Source organism: Eumetopias jubatus, unplaced genomic scaffold, assembly GCF_037043125.1.
Source record: "Eumetopias jubatus isolate StellerSeaLion01/CBP00866 unplaced genomic scaffold, mEumJub1_p1.0 scaffold_9, whole genome shotgun sequence".
In the NCBI taxonomy this organism is placed as follows: Eukaryota; Metazoa; Chordata; class Mammalia; order Carnivora; family Otariidae; genus Eumetopias; species Eumetopias jubatus.
Window position 1 is genome coordinate 5,620,198 of NW_028274815.1, and position 23,405 is coordinate 5,643,602.

Sequence of the window (23,405 nt, forward strand, 5' to 3'; positions counted from 1 at the left end):
AAAGACAAAGAAGACAAAGGAAAGAAAATGACAGATCATTCTCGTTAGAAATAATAGTAAATGAGTTTCATATAACTATGATTAATACACATAAGGAAATAGAAGAAGAGAGAAAACAAACCAGAGAATTTCAACGGAGAACCAGAATCTCTAAGTAAGAAACAAATGAAACAGAAGTAAAATATACATTATCTGAAATTAGAAGTTCGATAGTGAATTTTTTTTTAAGATTTTATTTATTTGTTTGACAGAGAAAGAAATAGTGAGGGAGGGAACACAAGCAAGGGGAGTGGGCGAGGGAGAAGCAGGCTTCCCGCTGAGCAGGGAGCCCGACGCGGGGCTCGATCCCAGGACCCTGAGATCGTGACCTGAGCCTAAGGCAGACGCTTAATGACTGAGCCACCCAGGCACCCCTCGATAGTGAATTTAACTACAGGATTACTCTTCCGATATTAAATGGTATACACAAGGAAATTAATACAAACTGGATCATTCACCTAAATCTGAAAGTTAAAACGGTAATACTTCAGGAGAAAAGTGAAGAGACAAACCTTTGTGACTCTGGGGTTGGCAAAGATAGGACAAAACAGGCAATGCCTATTAAGAAAAATCGGTGACGTGCACCTCATCAAAATTTAAAAATGTCTGCATTTTAAAAGGTACCTTATGAAAATGAAAAGATAAGCTACATGTTGGGAGAAAATATTAGCTACATATGTACATATATTTGTCAAAGGACTTGTACATAGAATATGTGGGGACTAAACCTTCAAATTCAATGAGACAAATACCCAGTTAAAAAACTTTGAATAGGCACTAATGCAAAAACAGATGTGTGAGCAGTCAATAAACACATGAAAAACTGTTAAAGGACATTAGTCATCAGGGAAGGTCAAATTAGAATCACGATGGGATACGACTAAGCCACCCACTTGGATGGTTAAGATAGAAAGACAGACAGCACCAAGGGTTGTCCAGACGGGGGCAAGTGGAACTCACCCTTTGCTGATGAGAATATAAAATGATTATATTTGCTCTGGAATGTAATTCAGCAGTTTCTTATGAAGTTAATCAAACTTACTGCATGACCTGACAATTCGACTCCCAGGTATTTACACAAGACAGATGAAAAATCACAAAATGCTTACAGCCACAACACACATCCGTACGCACGCAAATGCTCACAATAGCTTTATTCACTGTAGCCCACAACTGGACAAAACCCAACTGGCCGTCAACATGTGAGTGGATAAACAAGATGCAATATCTGCATACAATGGAACGATGTTCCCAAGAATAAGAAATTAAGCACTGTTACGTGAGTATGAATGAATTTCAGAAGTATCATACTGAACAAAGAAGGCAGACAAAAGGGTACATATTATGGGATTCCATTTGTACCCCGTGCAAGGAAGGGAGAATCTAACCTATATTGCTAGAACACAGATCTTGGGGGCAGGGGAGAGAGTCCCATAGGAAGAGCTCAGGGGGAACTTCTGGGGTGACGGAGGCATTGTAAATCTTGGCTGTGATTGTTGTTTCATGGGGGTACACAAATTTATCAACACTTACTGAACTGTATACTTAAAATGTTTTGTTGCTTATAAATTATGCCTCAGTAGAGCTGACTTAAAACAAAACAAATGAAACCCTATTAAACCATTCTTCTCACATCTTTGCGGATCAGAATTATCTATTTTCTCCTCATTGCTGGCCTAGCACGGTGTTTGTATTCTATTTAGCAGTTATGTCACTTTATGTTTTCATAATTAATTGGTTTTATTTTTATGCCTTCATTTGGATGATAAGCTTCTGGATTATGAGAACTGTTTTATTTACTGTTGTGTCTTCATTGCCTATTATAGTGACAGGCACATGGTAGGTTCTCCTGAAATGCCTGTGCAATTGAACTGAGGTAAATCAGTGTTTGTTGAGTGACGAGGTCGGCAGGCTATGAGAAGGGTTGAACAGCCACATGGTCTAGGGTCAGGTCCACCAGCTTCTTCTGTGTGGCTGGTAGAACTGCCAGAGAGAAAAGTTCAGTGGAATCTATAACGCCTCAGGATGGGAGCCAGGGGGCCCTGTGGCCTGAATATTTAGGGCAGAAAGGACCAGAGCTGACAACGCAGAGGTTAGGACAGGGGATGAAAAGACCAAGCAGGCATGACTACAGAGTTCTGCAGCCGTGATTGCGTGCTCCTTCATGTCGTCTCTGTCGAAGTGTGCACAAGCAGGAGCTCTGACAAGCCCCATGAAGAGGGAGACAGGTTGAGTAGCAGTTGAGAATCCTCCCAAAGCAGGCAAGCAGATTGTGGCCCAAGCTGAACCCGACTGAACAGAAATGTCAAAGCCCGAGCTGCGTGGCTGTCCAGGAGAAGCACAAAGGATCGCACTCAGGGGCCTCGTTGTACGGCTTATGTCTGTTGGGCCAACCCATGGGTCCTCAGCAGAGGTAATGAGCAAGAAGAAAGCTAGGCATCGGTGATTGTCAAGATCGCTGTAAATCTGTTCCACCTTCATCACCTCTGTGGCACAGGGAGCCGTGTTTATGGCATTGATCCTGCATTATGCTCCCTCTCAGGAGAGCCATGATAAGATACTGATGCACATGTCAGCTGGTATGTGTGAAACTGGCAGTCAGAGGATTAAACTTGGGAGTGTCTTTGGGAAATTCTCAAAATACTACCGTGGGTTGTCTGAACTCTGCCAAGTCTACCTCCTAAAGGCATTATCTTCCATCTGCCCCTTGTCTCCCAAGCCCCAAGCCAGCGCCTCTGTACAAGCCTTTAGCCTGGCTTTAGCCACGGCAGGAACCTCACCACTGACCTTCTCCCTCTGATTCGTTGCTCTCTCATCCACGTTCAGTTCATTCAGAGGAAAGTATTCAAAACAAAATTGACTGAGAGTCTGATCCTGGGTGGCTCTCTAGTGTCCGTGGAAAAAGATAGAACCCCTTAGGTCGTGGGAACATGTTCAACATGGCTCCGTTGGCCCCGAGAACCTCACACTCTTACCTAGGATGTCCTTCCCACTCTCTCTCCCTCTCCCTCTCCTTCTCTCCCCCTCCCTCTCTTCCGCCCCTTCGGTCTCTCCCTCTCCCTCTCTCTCCTCCTTCTCTCTCCCCTGTCCCTCCCTCTCCCTCCCTCCCCCCTCTCTCTTTCTCTCTCAGTGCAGCATGCAATTCATTCTCTGAGCACTGAGCTCCGAAGTGCTGGGAGAAGAACTGGGGATCCTTACATCTTTTGTTAAAATCCACTGTTTTCTGGAAGCCTGTGGGTGGCTTCCTTTCCATCAGTTTCCTATCCATGAACTATTTAACCTGACAGTGGAAGTGAAGATGCTGGCAAAGGAAGGACTAAGTAGAAATTCTGGCTGTTAGCAAGGCAGGTCCTGGAGCAGCCCTTCAAGAGGGCAGACTCATGCCAGGCCCTTCTCTGTGTTCTAACAGCACCCTACGCTCCCTCTGTCAGGGCACTTGTGAGCTGTGTTTTCAGTGTTTGCACGATGCCAGGTAGCTAAGCGACAGTAAATATTTTTCACTGTGTCATTCACAGAGTCTCGAGTGTGTCAGACACTATATACTGAGACCTCCAAGTCCAGTGACTTATCGGCTTTCACATTCTGAGCACTCACCACAATGCTTGGTCTATAAGGAATGGTGGTCATTAATTCATTTAATAAATATGTATTAAATATCTACTGGAACTTGTCAAGTTCCAGATGAGGCTGTGATGTTTAACAGATTGGGCAGAGAGCTTTACTCCATGGAGTTTCCTAAAGGATGAGGGGAGCCCTGCCTGCATTAGAATCACCCAGGCCCTTCTATCCGCATAGATTCCCAAGTGAAAACATGCATCTGAGGCCACAGGATATGCGCTTTTTTAAAAAGATTTTATTTATTTATTTGACAGAGAGAGAGAGACAGCAAGAGAGGAACACAAGCAGGGGGCGTGGGAGAGGGAGAAGCAGGCTTCCCGCGGAGCAGGGAGCCCGATGCGGGGCTCGATCCCAGCACCCCGGGACCATGACCTGAGCCGAAGGCAGACGCTTAACGACGGAGCCCCCCAGGCGCCCCAGGATAAGCATTTTTTAACAAAGATCCCAAGTGATACTTAAGCATAGTAAGTCTGAGAAACTCTGGTTGAGTGGTGATAGAATCATATGGTATTAAGTAAGCATTTGATGAATGATTAACTGAAATTTTAAAAAATTCGAATTATATTTTGATATATTTCTGACTCCTAAACATATCTAAAACGCATCACCGATCAGAGCGCTTGTATTTCAGATCATTCATTTGATAGCCCCTGCAATATGGTGCTTTTATGCTATGTCTTGTGTCTCTTCTGTGCACTTCGAGTGCAGGGAATGTATTTTCTGTCTATTTCTCTGTCTTACCCTGGGAAGCACTGAATTGGGGACAGAATAGACATTCCAGTAACCCTGAATGAATACATGGTCCACAATGAAGCACTGAATTACACACATGGGGAGCACAAAGAGGGCCCATGGAGCCTTCCCTGTGCTACAATTTGGGTAGATATCTTGGTTTTTGACCATTTGTAGGAATCCAGAAGGACCACTCTTGTAGCTTTCTGGTGTTATGCCATATTGATTAATATAGCTTATTCAGCTTGATTCCTAACTAGTCAAACCTTTGGATCCTCATGGCACTTTGCTTTTCTTATCAAAATATTCTTCCCAGGATCCTGGATCCACTGCCGCTTCAAGCCTGGTGTGGAGGCATTGAAGTATGAACATAGAATTAGGGACGAGCCCCTGCAGCACGAGTTTCTCTTTTTGGATTGTCCAAAGTCAAGAATCATGACTGTAAGGTGAACAACCAAGGCTGGGCCAACGGCTTCGCTCTTGCGTAGGTCTCTCTGATGCCATTTTGCAAACTCACCCCAGCAATCCCGAACGCCTCAGACTCAGGGCCTGCCGTCTTAACTCAGTGAAGACAGCCTCTATGCGGGAGGACACTTCAACTGTTCTGTGCCGATACCAGTCCTGTGATCATGCCCCAAATCATAGTTCCTGGTCTTATTTAAAATGTTTCATCCCTTGCTCCTTTATCCAGAACAATGAAAAATTAGCTGCTTGGTAGAGAGCTATGTTGGGTTAAGTGGGTATTTCTAGCTCTGTTTATTTTCTAAATCAAAAAGATGTAGTAAAGAATGTTTTGCACATGAATAATATCTTGACAGACTATTCAGTCACAGGATGTGCATGGTCTAAGAGACGCATCTGATTTCTAAGCAAACTTCTCCTTTCTAGAAGGCTGATCAAGCTGCTTCATATGCCAGGGTGCAGAGTTCAGAAGACTAATGCATGCATTCTGACCCATTTTTTTTCTCTAAATAGAAGAAGCATGTTACTGCTTGTCTTCTTTCCCTGCTTGCCTTTTCCTTCTCCTTCTCCCTTTTTGTTTTTAAAGCAATTTCCCTATTCAATATTATACCGGCTTTAGTTCCCTACCAATACCTTTAAACAGAAATTTGAGAGCATTTTTGCCACAAAAGTTTTTTTCTTTTTCCTTTTTTTTTTTTTTAAGGTCTGTAGGTACATCAACAAAATATGTGTGCAAAGAAATGCCACTGTGTTTATCTGGCTGCACACGTGACCTTTTATTCAAGCATTTCAGAGCTAAAGTAATAGACAAAAGATTGCTTATCACAAATTGAACCCCACCGAAAATGGAAACCAAGAAATTAGAGAAGTCAGGAGACAGTCCCTCATTGTAGCAGAGTTACCCTGAAGTTCAACTGAAGAGTTCACAGGAAGTCAGCAGAACTAGCTATGATTCCGCCCTGGGGCGGTGCACGTCACATCCTTTCTGCCACTGTGCCTTTGCTAATGGGAGCTCTCCCTCTGGCCTCATTCCCTAGCATTCTGCTTTCTAATTCTCCGCGCCACTCGGGGTTCTTGATGCAAACAGGAGACGCCTGAGTAGGTATCTGAAGCAGAGCTAGATACTTGATGCAGAAAGGAAATTTATTGGGAGGATTCAGTGTTACTCAAAAATCAACAGGATATCTGGACAGAAAAGTGGTCTGGGAAAATGGACAGCAAACAGTTGAATATTGGCCTCCAAGAGCACGACTGAAAATGTAGCTAAGTTCCCCGCACTCTACCACTTCCCACAGGGCAGAGATTCCACTGTTTTGGGGTGGATTAAATCTGAGACCCACGGTTTGCCGACCCCGTGTGCACGCACAAGGACATGTTCCCGTCCACGTGCTCATCCACAGAGTGGGCAAATCCCCCACCTTACAGAGTTTCTGTAAGAATAAATAATATTGAACAATACGGCCACTGTGAAGAGGCTTCGCTCAGGGTCTGGTTTGCTATAGGTAGTCAGTAAATGTTTGTATCTTCTCTCCAAAGCTCCTCTGCGCAAGAATGACTCGGACACCGTGTAAGGGATGTTGGTCATATTCGGGTTGCTCGGTACCTGGAAGGCAGGGCAGACACCAGGTTTTGTGCTCTGCTCTGTATATCGCCCCGGCGGTGATTCCACCTTCATGCCCCGCCCCCACCCCGTGAAAATAAACTTGGGAAGAGAAGAAAGCACACGGCCAGCAGCAAGCCCTTCCTGGCAGTTCCCTGGCTGCCGGGGTCAACAGGCGAGCAGGAATGCCAGTAGAGGGCCATTCCTCCAGGTGAGGGAGGCCTCCCTCGTTTGCCTGCCCTGTTTCCAAGAGGCAAATGATCCCCTCTTGAGAGGCCTTTAGACTGAGGATTTCTAGCCCAGAAACCTGGAGAGATTGCATTGTATCCGTTGTGCTTCCGTGGATGAGGATTCCGTAAGAACTCAGAACCATCTGCCAGACTCATTTCATGAGTAGAAGGGAGTCCTTTTCACACTGGTGGTGGTACTGTGCTTTGGATGGGCATTTCCCTTCTTCGTTTTCCTTCCCTCCCAACTTCCTTCCCTCCTTCCTCCCTTTCTCCCTCTCTTCCTCCCACCCTCCCTCCTTCCTTTCCTTCCTTCCTCCCTGACACTTTCTCCATTTTGAAACACATCTCTTATTCAGTGTCGTTGCTGATTTGTAGTCACGAAACACACCATTGTTCATGACTGAGCCTGGTCTTTTACTCTAGAAATTTTCAACAATAAATTCCCCCCAATTTAGCAACGATGAAGAAACAAACCTTGGCTTCTTAAGAGGGCTGCTCACCAATTCTGTTTCCACTTGCTCCTCCTTGTTTTCATTCTGAGGCCAGAGCAATTTTCCTCTCCTTCTGAGCACTCCCTATTGAAAAGCTAAGTGTTTCAAACAGAATGGGCAAGATTCAGCGCACTGCTCCAAGTCACAGCAAGTTAAGGACATACCATCTGACCATTAGCACCCCACTGGGCCTCAGAAGGGCCGTTTTGCCTCAGCGGAATGTCATTTCAGCCAGTAACAATTATTTACTTCTGGAAAAAATTTGCTAAGGGACATGGAGCCAACTGGTGCTTTTGATTTCAGGGCCTGCCTGGTAATTCCTAAATTTCAGCTTGGGAAGGAAATTTGCAATTACCTCTCGAGAACATGCCATTTCATGGGAGCAGTAACGGCGCTTCACTGTGAGAAGAGAGTGTGTTTTATTTTAAGATGTGCCACCAGGTTCCTCATCAAGGAAATGGCTTTTCTCAGACTCAATTTACCCTGGGTGGGGCAAAACCCAATTTTCTAAATCTCAGTCTTTTTGTCAGGTAAAATTTATGCTAAATTTATAATTCTCTGATAGGCAAATAAGAAACTTAAAAGAAGAACACAAATTTCCAGCCCCCCATCATGTCAACAGTTCTTCCTGACAAAAGAAAAATTATTTTTCCCCTGTAGCCTCATACCACTCTATCTGTACTTCTGTTACGGTGATTATCCCAACGTCACCGTATCCTATGGATTTGCAAGCGTATTTGAGCTTTCCTGCTGTCTGAAGGGTCTTTTGGGGACTGGGATTGCTTTGTATGCTGCCTTACAACTAATAGATATAATTATATGTTATACGTAATTATATGTTAATTTTATGTAGTTAATAGCATGGAATGAATTAATAAAATTTTATTCTTAAATTATGAATTATCTACGTGTGTGTGCATGTGTGTGTATATATTCTACTTATTCCTACTAGTACTTTTCAATTCACCCGATTAGCCCCACATGGAAATGGGGGCAATAGGCATATTAAGAATCATTGGAATGGATCGACTCCTCCCTTCCCTCAGTCTCGTGTTTTGCTCAGATTCCCGTCATTTGGCACCTATGACCGTGGTCTTTTTATACAGACCCCAGTAGATGAAGTTATTTCGTTTGGTTGGTTGGTTGGTTGGTTTGATTCTGGCAGAGGAAACTGGGCATTCTTATCAGTCTCAGAGAAGGAATAAAAAATAATTTAGGCAATAGCTCTGCTGACCTTGTAGAAATGTAGCCTAAATTATTCTTTATAGGAGAGGGATTCATCCTGACCTTTCCACAAGTTCTGTTTGCTGGTCCCTTGAAGTAATCACTGTGTTCGGAGTGCTCTCCAGGTCAGCTCTGTTCGCTCTTCTGTGGTTTCGATGACGCTGTCTGGAAGAACTACAGCAGACTTCCCTCATCTGTGGTCTCGCCTTCCACAGTGTCAGCTGCCTACAGTCACCTGCAGTCCAGCGACACGGCCAGAAGGTGAACAGTAGCCGGAAGCTATGTCCCAATGCCGAAGTCACCCCCCCCACTCACCTCATCATGTAGGCATTTTATCATCTCCCTTCATTGCAAAAAGAAGGGTGAGTCCAGGGGTGCCTGGGAGGCTCAGTCAGTTATGTGTCTGCCTTTGGCTTGGGTTGTGACCCGGGGTCCTGGGATTGAGCCCCGCATTGGGATTCCTGCTCAGTGGGGAGTCTGCTTCTCCCTCTCCCTCTGCCCCTCCCCCGGCTTGTGCATGCTCACTCTCTGTCAGATAAATAAATAGATAAAGTCTTAAAAAAAAAAAAAAGAAAGAAGGGTGAGTCCAGTACAAAAAGATCTTTTGAGATAGAGAGAGAAAGATCATATTCACGTAACTTTTATTACAGCATATTGCTATAACTGTTCTGGCTTACTATTAGTTATTGCTGTTAATCTCTTACTGTGCCTAATTTACAAATTAAACTTTATTATAGGTATATATAGATAGGAGAACATGTAGTAGTATATATGGGGCTTGGTACTTTCTGCGATTTCAGGCATCCCCTGGGGGTCTTGGATCATATCACCCATGGATAAGGGAGGACAACTGTTCAGCGGGTGAGAAAGCCAAGGCTGTGAGTGTCTAGCTCTATTTGTAAATTGCAGCCTTGGCTTTTTTCCTGCCAACTCCTTCCTCCCCCAGAAATGAACGGCATCTCCAAGTAATACACAAGTCAATTCTTGCTATGAATTGGTCCTAATAAAGATGTGTACAAATGTGTTTGTGTGTGTGTGTGTGTGTATTTCCTATTTTTCTGCACAGTAAAGTATTGTTTATAGACCATGAGGTAGTGGTTATTGTCAGAATGTTTTATATAAATTTAAGGCTATTTATTCAGTGTGAGGAGGTCAAACACTAATGAACCTCAGTGGATTTCAAATACTTTGCCCAGATCCTGATGCTGGTGTTAGATGTAAGTCTCCTTCCCATCACTATTAATTATGTGCCTGGGAGCACATCAGTCCAGACCTTTGGCCCTTACAATCTTCACCAGAAAAGCGAGAGAAACATTCTCCTTCCTGGCACGGTATGACGAAGAATATGAAATCGATAGGAGAGTGCTTTGAAAACTCACAAGGAGTGGACGGCTGTAAGGCCTACGATCCCACCATCGGACTGGCGGGGGATATCCAGTTTGCCTATGGTATGGCTTGGTTGCCTCAGAATCGGGTTATCATGAGGAAGAAAGGAGAATAAAACAGGGGTATGTATAATAAGACTAACCGTAAAAGCAAGAAGAGCTGAAGAGCCTGTGGCCAGATGGGGTAACACAACCAACAAGTAGGACTGGCTGCAGAAGTAGGCGTGGGTGTGCCAGAGAGACCACCCAGAGGGCTCGTGGGCTACTAATAAATGTGAGTATTTGGTCAGCACAAAGTCCTACTGGCTATCTAGGTGTGAATCCAGGAGGATTTTGGGGTGTGTGTGTGTGTGTGTGTGTGTGTGTGTGTGTGTATTTAAACACGGGTGCTATTTTTCTAGATTGTCTCTGTCCAAGCTGGCTTACCTTACAGGATCACGATGAAGGTTGACACCCGAATAAATATGAAACATAATGGCAAACTCTTAATCGCCAGAGAAATATAAGGGATTTTAATATTATGACAATTGCTGCATGAAAAGCTGGTCTGTTTTTACTCCCATGAAGGTGTGTCATAGTAGGGATGGACCCACCTTTCTCAGAAGCAATCTTCCTGTTTTCCCTGAGTCCCATGTTTTCTATCCACAGATCGCTGGGAATCAGACCAATTTTGAGATTCATCGTGAATCAGGAACGATGTAAATTTCCGAGGTGCCGAATGCATGGGAAGACCAGTAGCAGCTACTTTGTTATTCTGAGGTATTCCTTCCCAAGAAATGCCCAACCCAAGTGTCTGCCCCTGTGTTCTTACGGGACCACAGTCCCTCTCATTCACTCTTTCATTTTTCTCTGACCTCTTTGGACTTACACCTATGCACGTGACCTCACCATAATGCTCCCTTTGTTCCCACATACATCTTTTGTCACCAGCAAACTTGCCCAAACTCTCCGTCTATGTCTATTCTCTTTTGCGGCTCCCATTTTGCAAAATTTTCACCAAGGTTGACAGATCTGCTGTAGCAATCAGATGCATCTGTGTCTCATTGGTCTTTCTTAGCTGAACATGTTTTCTTTAAGTTTAGTTGACTGAACAGAAAAGCATATTTTCAAATATCCCATGTGTGAATGGCCAAGCCCTGGTGTGAAGCGCACAGTGTGATCTTTGCAGTTCCAGTAATTGGCAAAAATAAAGCAAATCCTTAATGCTCGACATGAATTGAAATTATTCTTGATAGCTGTTTATCCACCATTTTATTCCAACCCCAAAACATGCATGGTGTATACAAATAATTTGCTCTGTGCTGCTCCTTCTGCAACCCATCTTCCCAAACACACTAGTCTGTCCATAAATGATGGCATACTAGGATACACTGCATACAGCCACATTTGCTGGATTTGTGGTCGAGACGCACTGCTCCTTTCAAGAAATGAAGTTAAAATTTACCCATGTCACCATCAATATGTGAAGGCCTATACTTGGGAAGATAGAGCTCAACACGGTCAGACTGCTTCTGTCCAGGGCAGAGGAATGGGCAGTCACAAACCATCTCAGGTTTTGGCTCCATTTAAATGCAGGCTATGACTATTGCCAATTATCTCCAGCTTCCCAAAGCTCCTCAAAGCGCGGTGGTACTCGATGATTTTTCTCGCAGGGCAGATTCCTTAACAGTGAACTAGAAGCACATAGAAATGACAATGATGAAATGAAGAAAATTGGAAAAACACAATTTTGTGACATGAAGGGACATTGCAAGATTATTGAAAAAAACAATGAATCAGAACGGGTGAGAAATCAGTGGCTTCAAATGTGCATGACTCATTAAAATCAACATTGTTTTGAAGAAAATGGTGAAAAGGAATTTAAAGTAGGACTGCTAGAATGGAAAAACGGTTTCCCAAAATCGTTTTGTCAAGATGCAGGTAGGAGAACGTGTAGAAATCAGGGGGCCCAAAGGACATTAACTGCAGGATGCCGGGTTTCCCTCGCACACATGGCCTGTCTTGGGTTGCCGGGCTGCTCAGGTTACCTTGACCTTGATGTCTGTTTGTAAGGAGATTCCTGCAGAAGTGGCCTGTATCCTCGCCCCATCCACGTGGGTGTCACAGGCTCATTTTTGTTCAGAAAAGAAAGCCCCTGCCCTATTTAGAGTAATGTGAAGCATTTTACTTTTGGAGAAAAGACATGCGACTCTGTGATAATTTTTTAAGGAAGAAAGTCAAATATAAGTAAAATAGACCAAGAAAAAAAAATGTCACGTGCAATAAAGTAGATTTGACTATCTGACGCCAAAGTCTATGTGACACTCAAAATAAACAAATTTTCACTCTTTTTTTTTTTTTATTAGATCACGATGCAATATTTGAGTGAATCTATCTTCATCTGACAGCACCACCAGACCTTCGATCACTGCCTATTTTACTGTGGAAACTAATGGTGGTTAAGCTTCCTCCCGGACACCAATCTGTGCAGGCCAAAGATAATGTTGTTACTTCTGCTTCTGCCATTGTTGTTATTACTATTCTGGCAAGTTTCACGTCATGCTTTGTCAGATTCTTCCAATTAACTTCCTTCGGCTCCGGTTTCGCGTTATTGAAATGGGGATATTTCCAACTATGTGGGGTTGCTGTAGAAATTGAACGAGATGGATCCAAACAAAAGCACCGATCACTCTGCTTGGAAATAGGAGACACATTTTCTAATGTGCCAAAACAAAGGGCCATGTGAATACCATCGCCGTCAACGATTACTCTCATAAAATAAGGCGTATATAACACCTCCTCTATTTTGAATCATCAAATGATTGGAAATCCAGAAGAAGCAAACCATTTTGTCTCTGCAGTGAATCACATCAACTCCTCATGATTTTAGTTTTCTGTGTTCAGAGAGAGGTGTTGCTGGGGTGTGTTTTCGTCTAAGAGTGTAATTGTGTAGTTGTGGTCTCTTTTGCTCCTGCCACATCTGGTTGAAACCGATGTTGGATTCCCTGTCGTCTGGGGCGGCTAGAGAAAGAGCTCTAACCCTATGTGAGGGTGATTTGGGCTGCGGGTGTGGATGAGATGAACTAGACTTATTCTCTCCCATATTGAGAAGTCCTGAGGCTGGGCAGGTGCAGGGTGTCAGGGCATAAGTTCAACCACCTCAAAACTGCCATCAGGGACCCAGGGCTCTCCAAATTTCTTCTATTCTTTTCTTGGTATGATGACTCTTAACTGTAAATGTGTCTAGTCTTAGATCCAAAAAACTGCCACATTCACCCAACCATATCAGAAAGCAGGATGTGGGGTAATCTCTCCTCAAATAGCTCCTTGCATCAGTGTGGGAGAGGTGGCGATGTCCTTCAGGTCCCCCTGGGCGGGACTGGGTTACTGCAGAGCTGCCAGGGAATGGCACGAACAGGCTGCTCATCCACGACAGTGTGTGGGAGGCAGCTCTATTATCAAGTTAGGAGGAGGTGGAAAGGGCTGTTGAACAGGTAACCCATTTTGATGAAAACACTATCCATCTACCTATCTATCCATGATAGAGAGAGAACATAAATCTGACCCCACAATCCACTGAAGAGGCCTTTTCTCTTAGTCAAGCATGTTAAAAAAAATTGGAGGGGGGGGGAGGGCATTTATTTCCTTAAATTATTTATGCTTATAATTAACTGTCCTTTACAAGATTCTTGAATTGTTCAGTTAATGCACTTATTTTCATTCTTTTCTTATTTTCATTCTTTCCTTATTTTCATAGTATCTATTCAAGACTATTCACTTACATCAAATTCTACTTTCCTTATATGCCATGAGTTTGACTCGTAATAACTCACACTGTCTTCCAATTCTAAAAATTTATTTCTGTTTCTTCTTTAACACTTGAGTTATTCAGGATCATGTTTTAATTTTTAAATTTATAAATGTATTGAGTTTTTGCTTTTTTTTTAAGATTTCATTTATTTATTTGAGAGAGAGCACAAGCAAGGGAAAAAGCAGAGGGAGAGGGAGAGGGACAAGCAGACTTCTTGATCCGTGAGGAAACTGATGCAGGGTTTGATGCAGGGCTCAATCCCAGGGCACTGAGTTCGTGACCTGAGCCGAAGGCAGACGCTTAACCAACTGAGCCCCCCAGGCGCCCCTTGCTTATTTCTAATTTAAAAGTCTTACGGTCAGAGGGTTTTTGCTACATATATTTTCTATGTTATGTGTGCAAATGATAAAATATTTTATCATGGCTTAAGTAGAACACATATCATATAGTTTGAAGGCATGTACACATACCTATATGCATACATTAGATTATATTTATAAATACGTGTTGAAATATTTTCATCCTTGATATTTATTTTCCCAGATTGAGCTATCCTTGAGAAAAAATTATTAAAATATCCTCCATATTGATTTTTTCTCATTTATCCTTGAAATTTGTTTATGTAATTTTTTCCTAAGATAGCTCTAGATGAATAATTATATATGATTTATAAATATGTATTTATAGGTGTATTTTCATCCTTACACTAGCAGTAGCGTGTTAGTATTACAAGTATCCTAATGGTAAATACACAACCCAAGGTGGTTTAGTTCATATTTGAATGGATAAAGAAGATGTGGTGTATATATATATATATATATACAATGGAATATTACTCAAATCAAAAAAAGAAATCTTGCCATTTGCAATGACGTGGATGGAACTAGAGGGTATTATGTTAAACGAAATAAGTCAATCAGAGAAAGACAATTATCATATGATATATCATATATATATCTATATATATATACACATATATATATCAATATATCATATGTGGAATTTAAGAAAGAAAACAGAGGAGCATAGAGGAAGAAAAGGAAAAATAAAACAAGATATAATCAACGAGGGAGACAAACCATAAGAGACTCTTAACCATAGGGAACAAAGTGAGGGGTGCTGGAGGGGAGAGGGTTGGGGGGGTGGGGTGACAGGGTGATGGCACTAAGGAGGGCACGTGATGTGATGAGCACTGGGCGTTGTATACAACTGGTGAGTCACTGACCTCTACCTCTGAAGCTAATAATACACTATATGTTAATTAATTAAATTTAAATTAAAAAATGCCACACACAGACAAGAAAGGTTCCAATCAAAAGCCAACATCATGAAAATACAAAATGGTGCAGCCACTTTAAAAGACAGTTTGGCAGTTTCTTACAAAGTTAAAAATAATCTTACCATGCGGTCAGCAGTCGTGCTCCTTGGTATTCACCCAAAGGAGGTGGAGACTTAGGTCCACACAGAAACCTGCACACAGGTGTTTATAGCACTTTATTTCTAATTGCGCAAACTTGGAAGCAACCCAGATGTCCTTCGGTGGGTGAGTAGATACACCCTGAGTCTTTAGGGGTGTTTCTCTTGTTCCTGCTCACCAGTGCCCCTCCCCCTAACACTCCCCCTCCTTATTGGGTAGTTTTGAGTTTGAACCCATTCAGTCACAGCTCCTCTGCCCAGAACCACACCATATATAATCCCTCCACTCTTTGCCCCACTTAACGTAAAAAACAACTTGCTTTTTAGAAGAAGGCAAACTATAAATATTTAAAATTTGTTTTTAAAATACCTGTCCCATATTCCTTTTCTGCTCTGTTTTGAAATGGATGTGACTCATCTCACCAAGAACCCAGTCAGTATAACAAGATAAACTGAATAAAAATGAGTAAGAATGTGAATTGTGTTTAACAAAAGGAAAGACAGTGAGGGAAATAGGGTGGATCCAGAAGTGTTTGCACACAGACTCAGATTTAAGCTTTCGAGCATCTAATGCCAAAATGTGGGCAGGATCTGTGATAAGCTACAGAGAACATAAGATAAAAAATGAATTATTTGCCTCTTAAAAGCATAGTTATTTCTGATAATAAAACGTAAGCAGATCTTCCTCAGATGTTCCTGGAGAGCACACTGTACTACGCAGTCAGCAATGTCCATGACCACGGCTGCGATGAGTTTCACAGGGCTACCTTAAATAATACCCTTCAATTGTTCTCACTGCACGGAAAACAAAACACACAAAAAAGCCCTAGACTCATAAGAAGCAATATGTGCGCCATTGGGAAGGAGGCAAAGTATCATGGCGCACAGGCACGTGGCTCTATGTGTCTGGACCTACACTTTCCATAGACTTCAGGGTACCTGAAACACAAGGCACAGCCCTCACTGACAACTCTCTTCAAGAGGAAAAATGGGAATGTTTGTTTTTCAAACAAGCCCACTAATACTGCTTCTCTCTGCCCAACTTTATAGGGGTTTTGAAGGACACTGAGGTTAGGGTCATTCTTATGGCAGCTCTCATGCATATCAGCAGCCAAATATTAAACTCTCTTCTTTGATTCAGCTGAGCTGATGGTAGAATCCAGTCCTTGACAAGAATTGCCTCGAACAGAGCATTAAGTCATTGCGTTTATTCCTGTCCCATGCTCCTAAGACATTTGGGAGAGATGATACTTTTTCATCAATAACAATGACTCAACAAAGCCCTGGCTTCGAACGAGAATGGGTTACGGGGTTGTGGGGCTTTTGACCACTTTGGAGATAAATACTGGAATTTTCTTCAAATGGTAAGTGTACTGGGTGGTGGGTAGTGCTCTATTTCCAGAAGTCCCCAAATTATACCATATCCCCATGCCCCCACCCAAGAAATGATGCTGCCCTTTGAGAATCACTGGTTTAGTGTTTAATGAATTAACTTTTTATGTTTCAAAAGGTATACACAGCAATTATGTTTTAAAAACCCATCTTCTGTTTATTAAGACAAAAAGTTCCTTTGGAAAATACTTTCAGGTATGTATTTATTTTGGTTACCTTAATTTTTCTTTACTAATTGGAATCTTGCTAGAATATTCTTGCCAAAGTGGCTGCTTTATATGCATAAAATTTCCTGGGCACTGGGGAATCAGATCGAAATAATGATAAAGACACAAAGTCCGAGAATTTTCACCGCTGAGTCAATCCAGTTAATTCCATACACAATTTAGGTTTCACATCTTCAGAAATGTTGTGGATTTTCTAATTAGTAAATTATCATATGTAAATTTTCTACACATTTTTTAGAACAGATTTTTGTAGAGTTTTGTATCAGTTTAAAATAATCTACTTCAAATCATTCAAGAATTGTGAATATTTATTGAGTATATTGGATCTGATCTTGGTTTTCTTCAAAGGATACTTTTTTTTTAAGCCCTGCCTGATCCACTCTAATTAAGCCCCAGACATAGCTGAAACCTTTTGAAACCAAACCATTAAGCCTTTAGACTATATCACCCATCTCTCTCCATTAGCAGCACACCAAACGGAATGAAACGTTTTGGAATTATTATAATTCAATGCTTTCAGATATTGTATTTTGCTACATTTTTTTTTCAAGTGTGTTTTTGTCCTTAAAATTCATTCATTGTATTTTGTTGTCCTCACCAGCTCCTGAAGGCCATTATCTTTCCATTAGTGAACTCTCATGCACCTTTTCCTTTGGTCTTTGATCGGTCACCAACCTGTGTACACTCTTCTCAGTGGTGTTTTGGGCCCTACAGAACTCCCCTCACCATCTTTCCACACACTCAAGATTTGTAAGGACATGCTTTTGAAGGCCTGCCGCATGCACAAGCATCTGTCTATTGATGGAAGATGGAACCCATCCTGCTGCTCTTTGCTACCTTGAAAACTCTCAGTTTTTTTCTGTGGTTGGTTTTTTGTTTTGTTTTGTTTTTTGTTTTTGTTTTTGTAATTGGGTCACAGATGTTTTATTGCTGCAAAATGCTTTGAAACTTTTTCATATGTTCAGTGGGAAAAGATGCCTCTCAAAATTCATGCTGAAATAATTAAGCTTTTTAATTTCACTGTCAATTTATCAGAACAAGTGATAAATCTCTATACTGCCTGCTTCTACACACATGCCTTTTCAGTCCATTTACTTTCTCAGATTGTTGGCGAGTGCCTTTCTAACATTGCTCAGCATGGCGCATGGAAACACTGACACTCTACCAAAACCTCAGACAGGCCAGGTCACCCCAGGAAATGTCAGTTCATGCGCCCTGGAAGCTGAGGGAGCATAGCCGTGGCTACTCCACAGAAGCATGGCACTGTGGCCATGGACTAGACTCACTGATCCTTACTCTTTCTGACTCGTTTCCTTCTGTACTCAGAATTTCTAGAAATGGCAGCTCGTTCCAGAAACTCTGTTGTCCTTGTGGATGTGGCTGATTCAAATATGTTTTACCATACATGTGGCATGACGTTGACAGACATAAAGGCTTTGGCAGGATCCAGGTCCCTATCAGGGTCCCATCTCTGCCCATGACTCCGTAAGATCTTGGATAAGCCCCTTAATGTGTATGACCCTCAGCTCCCTCATCTCACAAATGAGGAAATAATGCCTCAGAGCGCTCTTGGGAGACTCACATAGGTACAGATTCTTTCTGAGTGCCTGATAATGGTGAATGTTTGACAAACATGGGCTTTCTCTTCCATGGATCTCACAGAATGGTGTCCAGTCTGTGGATTCGGAATTTTTTTTTTTAAGATTTTATTTATTTATTTGACAGAGAGAGAGGGACAGCGGGAGCAGGAACACAAGCAGGGGGAGTGGGAGAGGGAGAAGCAGACGCTCTGCTGAGCAGGGGGCCCGATGTGGGACTCGATCCCAGGACCCTGGGATCATGACCTGAGCTGAAGGAATACGCTTAATTACTGAGCCACCCAGGTGCCCCGTTGCTTCGGAATTTGAACCATTATATGCTGCTGATAAATTCCAGTAGTTGTGGGGTTGCTTATAAAAGGTCAGTACTTACACGCGTTTCTCCCAACTGGCTCTTTTCAGTTGACTTGCGTTTCTGTGATAGATGGTAGCTTCCTGAAGTATAAGTAGAAGAGGCCGATCTTAAAAACTCAGATGGTGTTGCTTTAGAAATAAATGTGTACTTGTGGTGTTCTTAGGAAAAGGCTGGCCTGTAGCCTGCCATTTGTGCATGGACGGCTCTTTGTTTAAAAAAACAAACAAAGGAACTCATTTTTCCCAGAAATTATTTTGCTTGACCAATCTATTCTCTGACTCTCTCTCTTCCTTTCTTCTTCATCCCTTTTTCAAACACTGCTTCCTTCTATGTGTTAGGCCAGCCGCTGGAGGACTTTTTCTGTAACAGGCCAGGAGTAATATTTAAGCTTTTTGGGCAGACAGCCTTTGTTACAACTAGTCAACCCTGCTGTTGTCCCACAAACACAGGCAGATAGCAGCGAGATGGACGACTGTGGCTGTGGCCCAGCGAGGAGGCCCCTCTCTCCAGGGGTGATTTTGCCTTCCAGGGGCCACTGGGCAATATCTGGACACGTTTGTGATTGTCCTCCTGGGGAAGGGCGCTGTGGCATCTAGGGCATGCAGGCCAGGGATGCCACCCAACACCCTTCCATGCACAGGGACCCCCCCCCCAACAAAGGCTCATCTGCCCCTAAATATCAATAGCGCCCAAGGTGAAAAATGAAATTTTACTTGTAAACACTAACATCTGAACTTCATGTAATTTCTTATACAAAAAATATCAATCTTTTGATTTTTTTCAACTACTTAAAAATGCAAAATCCACTCTTGGCTTGCAGGCCACAGTGTAAGAAGATGCGGGAAGCAATGGTAAACTGTGAAAAGTAAGTGTCCTTAAGACCCCTGTTCTCCGAGCTTATACAAGCGGACAGGCGAGTTTCATTTCAGATACTTTCCTGTGGAATCTTGCACTTCAGTTAAATTCCCCAGAAGAATTACAGATTATTTCCTTGGCAAAAACTATTAATTACAATGTGTGAGGGTCATTGGGTTCAACCTCCCTTTCCGAATGTCTTCTACCCTTTATATGGACCCGGTGCTTTGTGCTCTCTGTCCTCTAATGGTCGCTCCCTTAGTCCCCTTGTGGGAGGTTTCGTCAAGCTGTTGGCCAGTTGGGATGACAGCTGACACAAACCGAACACCTATGTGTTCTGACGTCTGTCCCCAGCCCATGGAAAATCACTCCACACAGCAGGAGGATAGTAGCTGCCTTGAGAACATGGCAGGATCTGTCAAGGTCCCCTGCAGTGTGGCGCTGGGGGCTCCCCAGTCATCTCCGCGGCAATGCACATGGTGGATTCTACTCTACTTAGTGTAAGTCAGGGAACCTGAGGCTCCAAATGCACTTACTTCCTCATCCTCGAGGCCATAACTTCTCTATCTCACCCTGAGACACCCTAAAATTCCAAACGACACTCCATCTTTACTGGGGCAAGTGGTACAGCTGCGTTTGTGAAAGGGTTGTGGATGGCCACATACATGATTCTGACCCCTAGCACGCTCAGATGTCTTGCAGTTCTCACACGCGGCTCCCACCCAGCTCTCCCAGCACAGAGGACCCCGAGGAGTGAGGACTGTTCTCTGTATTCCTCTGCCTTCAGGAAACGTGGCCCGGAACTGAATGGGGTCTCCCTGATGACCCTCTCTTAGCTGCAGTGGCCTTGGGCACTACTTAGGGCTCCAACTGAATGATTTTTTGTATATAAGGGCTTTGTATATAAAGACTCGATGAAAAGAACTCCTGTAATTACACAAACACACACATGAAGGCAGACACACTTTTCAAACAATAAATATTCAAAAAATCATCTGTAAGTCAGCTGTTTGGGATGTAGAAGCTGTTTCTCCACAGAATGACTTCATACATGGTCGGTAGACTTTGGATTGTCTCCTGGAAGCCCAACTAACCCAGGGTGTGCCTCCAGTTTCCTAGAGAAACGACCATGCATGGCAATGGTTTCATGAAGATGCGCTATGCTCAGACGTAAGAATTAATTTACGTTTGTGTTGCTGCGGGAACCCTTCCTCATACAGGTGCACCTTACTTTCTAAAGTTCACATGATGTCACTCTGCTTTTCTGAGAGGCCTGCCTTAGTGCCTGTTTTCACTGAGGGAAAGAAAGCTGAAGAGGATTTTTGCTTTTATGAAAAAGGCAGTTACCATACTAAGGTAGTTCTTCCAAGTGGGTGTATTGCAAACTTCGGGGGATACTCTTAGATTTAAGGCATTGGGGCTTACCAAAGGTTTTACAGGAATGGCTTACATTTGGAGAGTAGGGGACGCCTGCCTACTGCTTCCAGGGTGGAAGAAGTCAAAGTCTTTTGGAGTGGCCTGCACTGCTTGCCGGGGTCTCAGATCCTGGCTCCAACTGGTCATTCCTGGCCGTGACCCGTCTGCCACATCCAAGCCAAATTCCAGTGGAGACAGCCCAAGTTCGAATCTCAGCTGAGTGATTTGGGTATGGTGTTTGGTTTCTCTGTAATAGTATCTACTTCTTAGGGTTACTGTAAAGATTGCCTGTGTAAATAGCTATCATGCATTTAGTTCACTGGCCCATACTAAGTACTCAAGAGATATTAGCTATTGTCATTTTTAAATAAATGATTACTTCAGTCTGGCAAGTAACACCACTAGATTTCCTTCCCGACCTGTATATTCTTTCATACCAACTCAAGAGCCCATTAAAAAAATCTTTTCTATTTTTCTGGAGAAGATTGTGTGGTACAGAGAGGCTGAGTGCTTGTGCACAATCACACAGCCAGCAAGAGATGATGTTTCCATTTAAATCCACATCTGTCTTTCTCCAAGAGTAGAAATACTCTTTCTTCTGTCTTTTACTACAGTCCCCATTCCTACTTCTCTCCACTGGGAATCTGAGATGCAGATCATGAGAAAATTCTGCACTAGGATTCTTCTAGAATGCCAGGTGTGATACCAGCTGTGGCACCTCATTGGCTTTCTGTTGCTGTAGAACAAATTGTCACATGCCTAGTGGCTTCGGGCTGCATCCTCAGGGTCTTCCATGGCTGCTCAGTTTAGGGTCTCCCAAGGCTGTGATCAAGGAGTTGGCCGGGGCCGTGTTCTCCTCTGGAGACCCTACTGGGAAGGGTCCTCCCGCTCACGTGGTTGTTGACGGTGCTTCGTTCCTTACGGTTATAGGGTTGAGAGCTTCACTATTTTTGCTGGCTGGTGGTTAGAGGCTACTCTCAGCATCTAGAAGACGCCTGAGGGTCCTAGAAAACCCTCACGGTTCCTTTCCATGTGGGCATCCAGAACATCCTGCTTGCATCATCAAGACAGCCAAGAAGCTTTAGAGAGAGTCTACTAGGGAAAGAGTAGTGTCAGGCCACGGCACTTCCATTGTAATCATGCTATTTGAAGCATATTTCCTCGGGGGAGTAGAGGAGGTAAGATTGGACAGTGATGCCTAGCTGATGTCACCTATGGTTTGACCCCCACAGGTGTGTTGTAGAAGCAAAAACTTAGTCTATGTGCTTTATTACCCAGTTCTCACCTACATAGACCTTCTTTGTCTCCCATGTGGGCTCTCTGAGTCAGCTGCCCTGGAAAATAGGTTCTCTCTCCATGGATCCAGCTTGGACTCTGGGAAGTGTTCATTCCTGAATTAATTTCTAGGACACAGAATTCTGGGAACTATTTTAGAAAAGCCAGGAGAACCTATCCTATCTCTTCTGGGGGAAAAAATCTCAGGCCTCCTGTCTCCCGCATCTGGGACAGTGCCTTTCTATGCACAACCTGCCCCACCTTGTGCTTGCACCTGCCCTCTGGTACCTCGGTTGTTGTTCCGCTTCTCCTGCCCCTGCTCCCGGCCATTGTTCTTGCTCCTATGAGAACATGCCCCAGTCCCATCATCCTTGCAGATGGGCCTCACGCACAAGACAGCACACTTCTCTCTCTCCTGCTGCTCTTCATATTCTACCTGACTTCCCAGGGTTGTTGTAGCCCTCACTGGCCCATGGGTTATCCTACAAGTGAAGATACTTTCAGGTTAATGTGGCCTCCTGGATATACAGTGTCCCATCTGAGACGTGGCCCTGCCTAGCTGGGCTCCTCAGTAATCTGGCAGGAGAAAAAATGCTGGGTAGAGGTGGGCCTTGCAGCATCTTCAGTCATACGACAAAACTGAGAAGAGCCCTCCCACAGGCTTCCTATTTCTTTCTCTGCAGCATTTGAACAGAAAAGTTGCTGACGAAACCTCTGACTCCCATGAGCGTGACAATATGAGCATCTCCCAGCTAGGGATGCCCTAGCAGAACTCCTGGATCTTGACAAGAGGTTGCTACTAGATTGTGAATGAAGTTATGCTTAATTCTGCCTTTCTCTTCCAGAAACCCCTCCCCCTTGAGATTTCTGACAGTTATTTCTACTACATTCTCTTGCTCATGTGTTCATTTACTCAACAAAAATAATTGAGTACCCATGACACACAAGGCATTGTGATCTAAAGGTAGTAAGAAGAAGAAACTGTTCTTCTTCTAATGAAGAATTTTATTTTATTTATAGTTTAGTGAATTATATAGAAAATTTTGCAGCTCCTTAATAAAATGTGTATGGTTTTTCTAACAGAAATATATGGGAACCAGCCCTGGCTCCTGGCTGTGCTAGGAACTTTCCTTTAATTTCCCAGAAGACAAGGGAGATTACCAGAGTATTCCTTAGATGGAAAAATGTCACTGGATGTGGAATGGAAAGACGAAGCTTCACGCTGAATTCTGCCACTTTCTCACTGAAACTCTGAGCTGGACCTTCTGAGTCTCAGTATCTTCACCTAGAGTGGGGACAA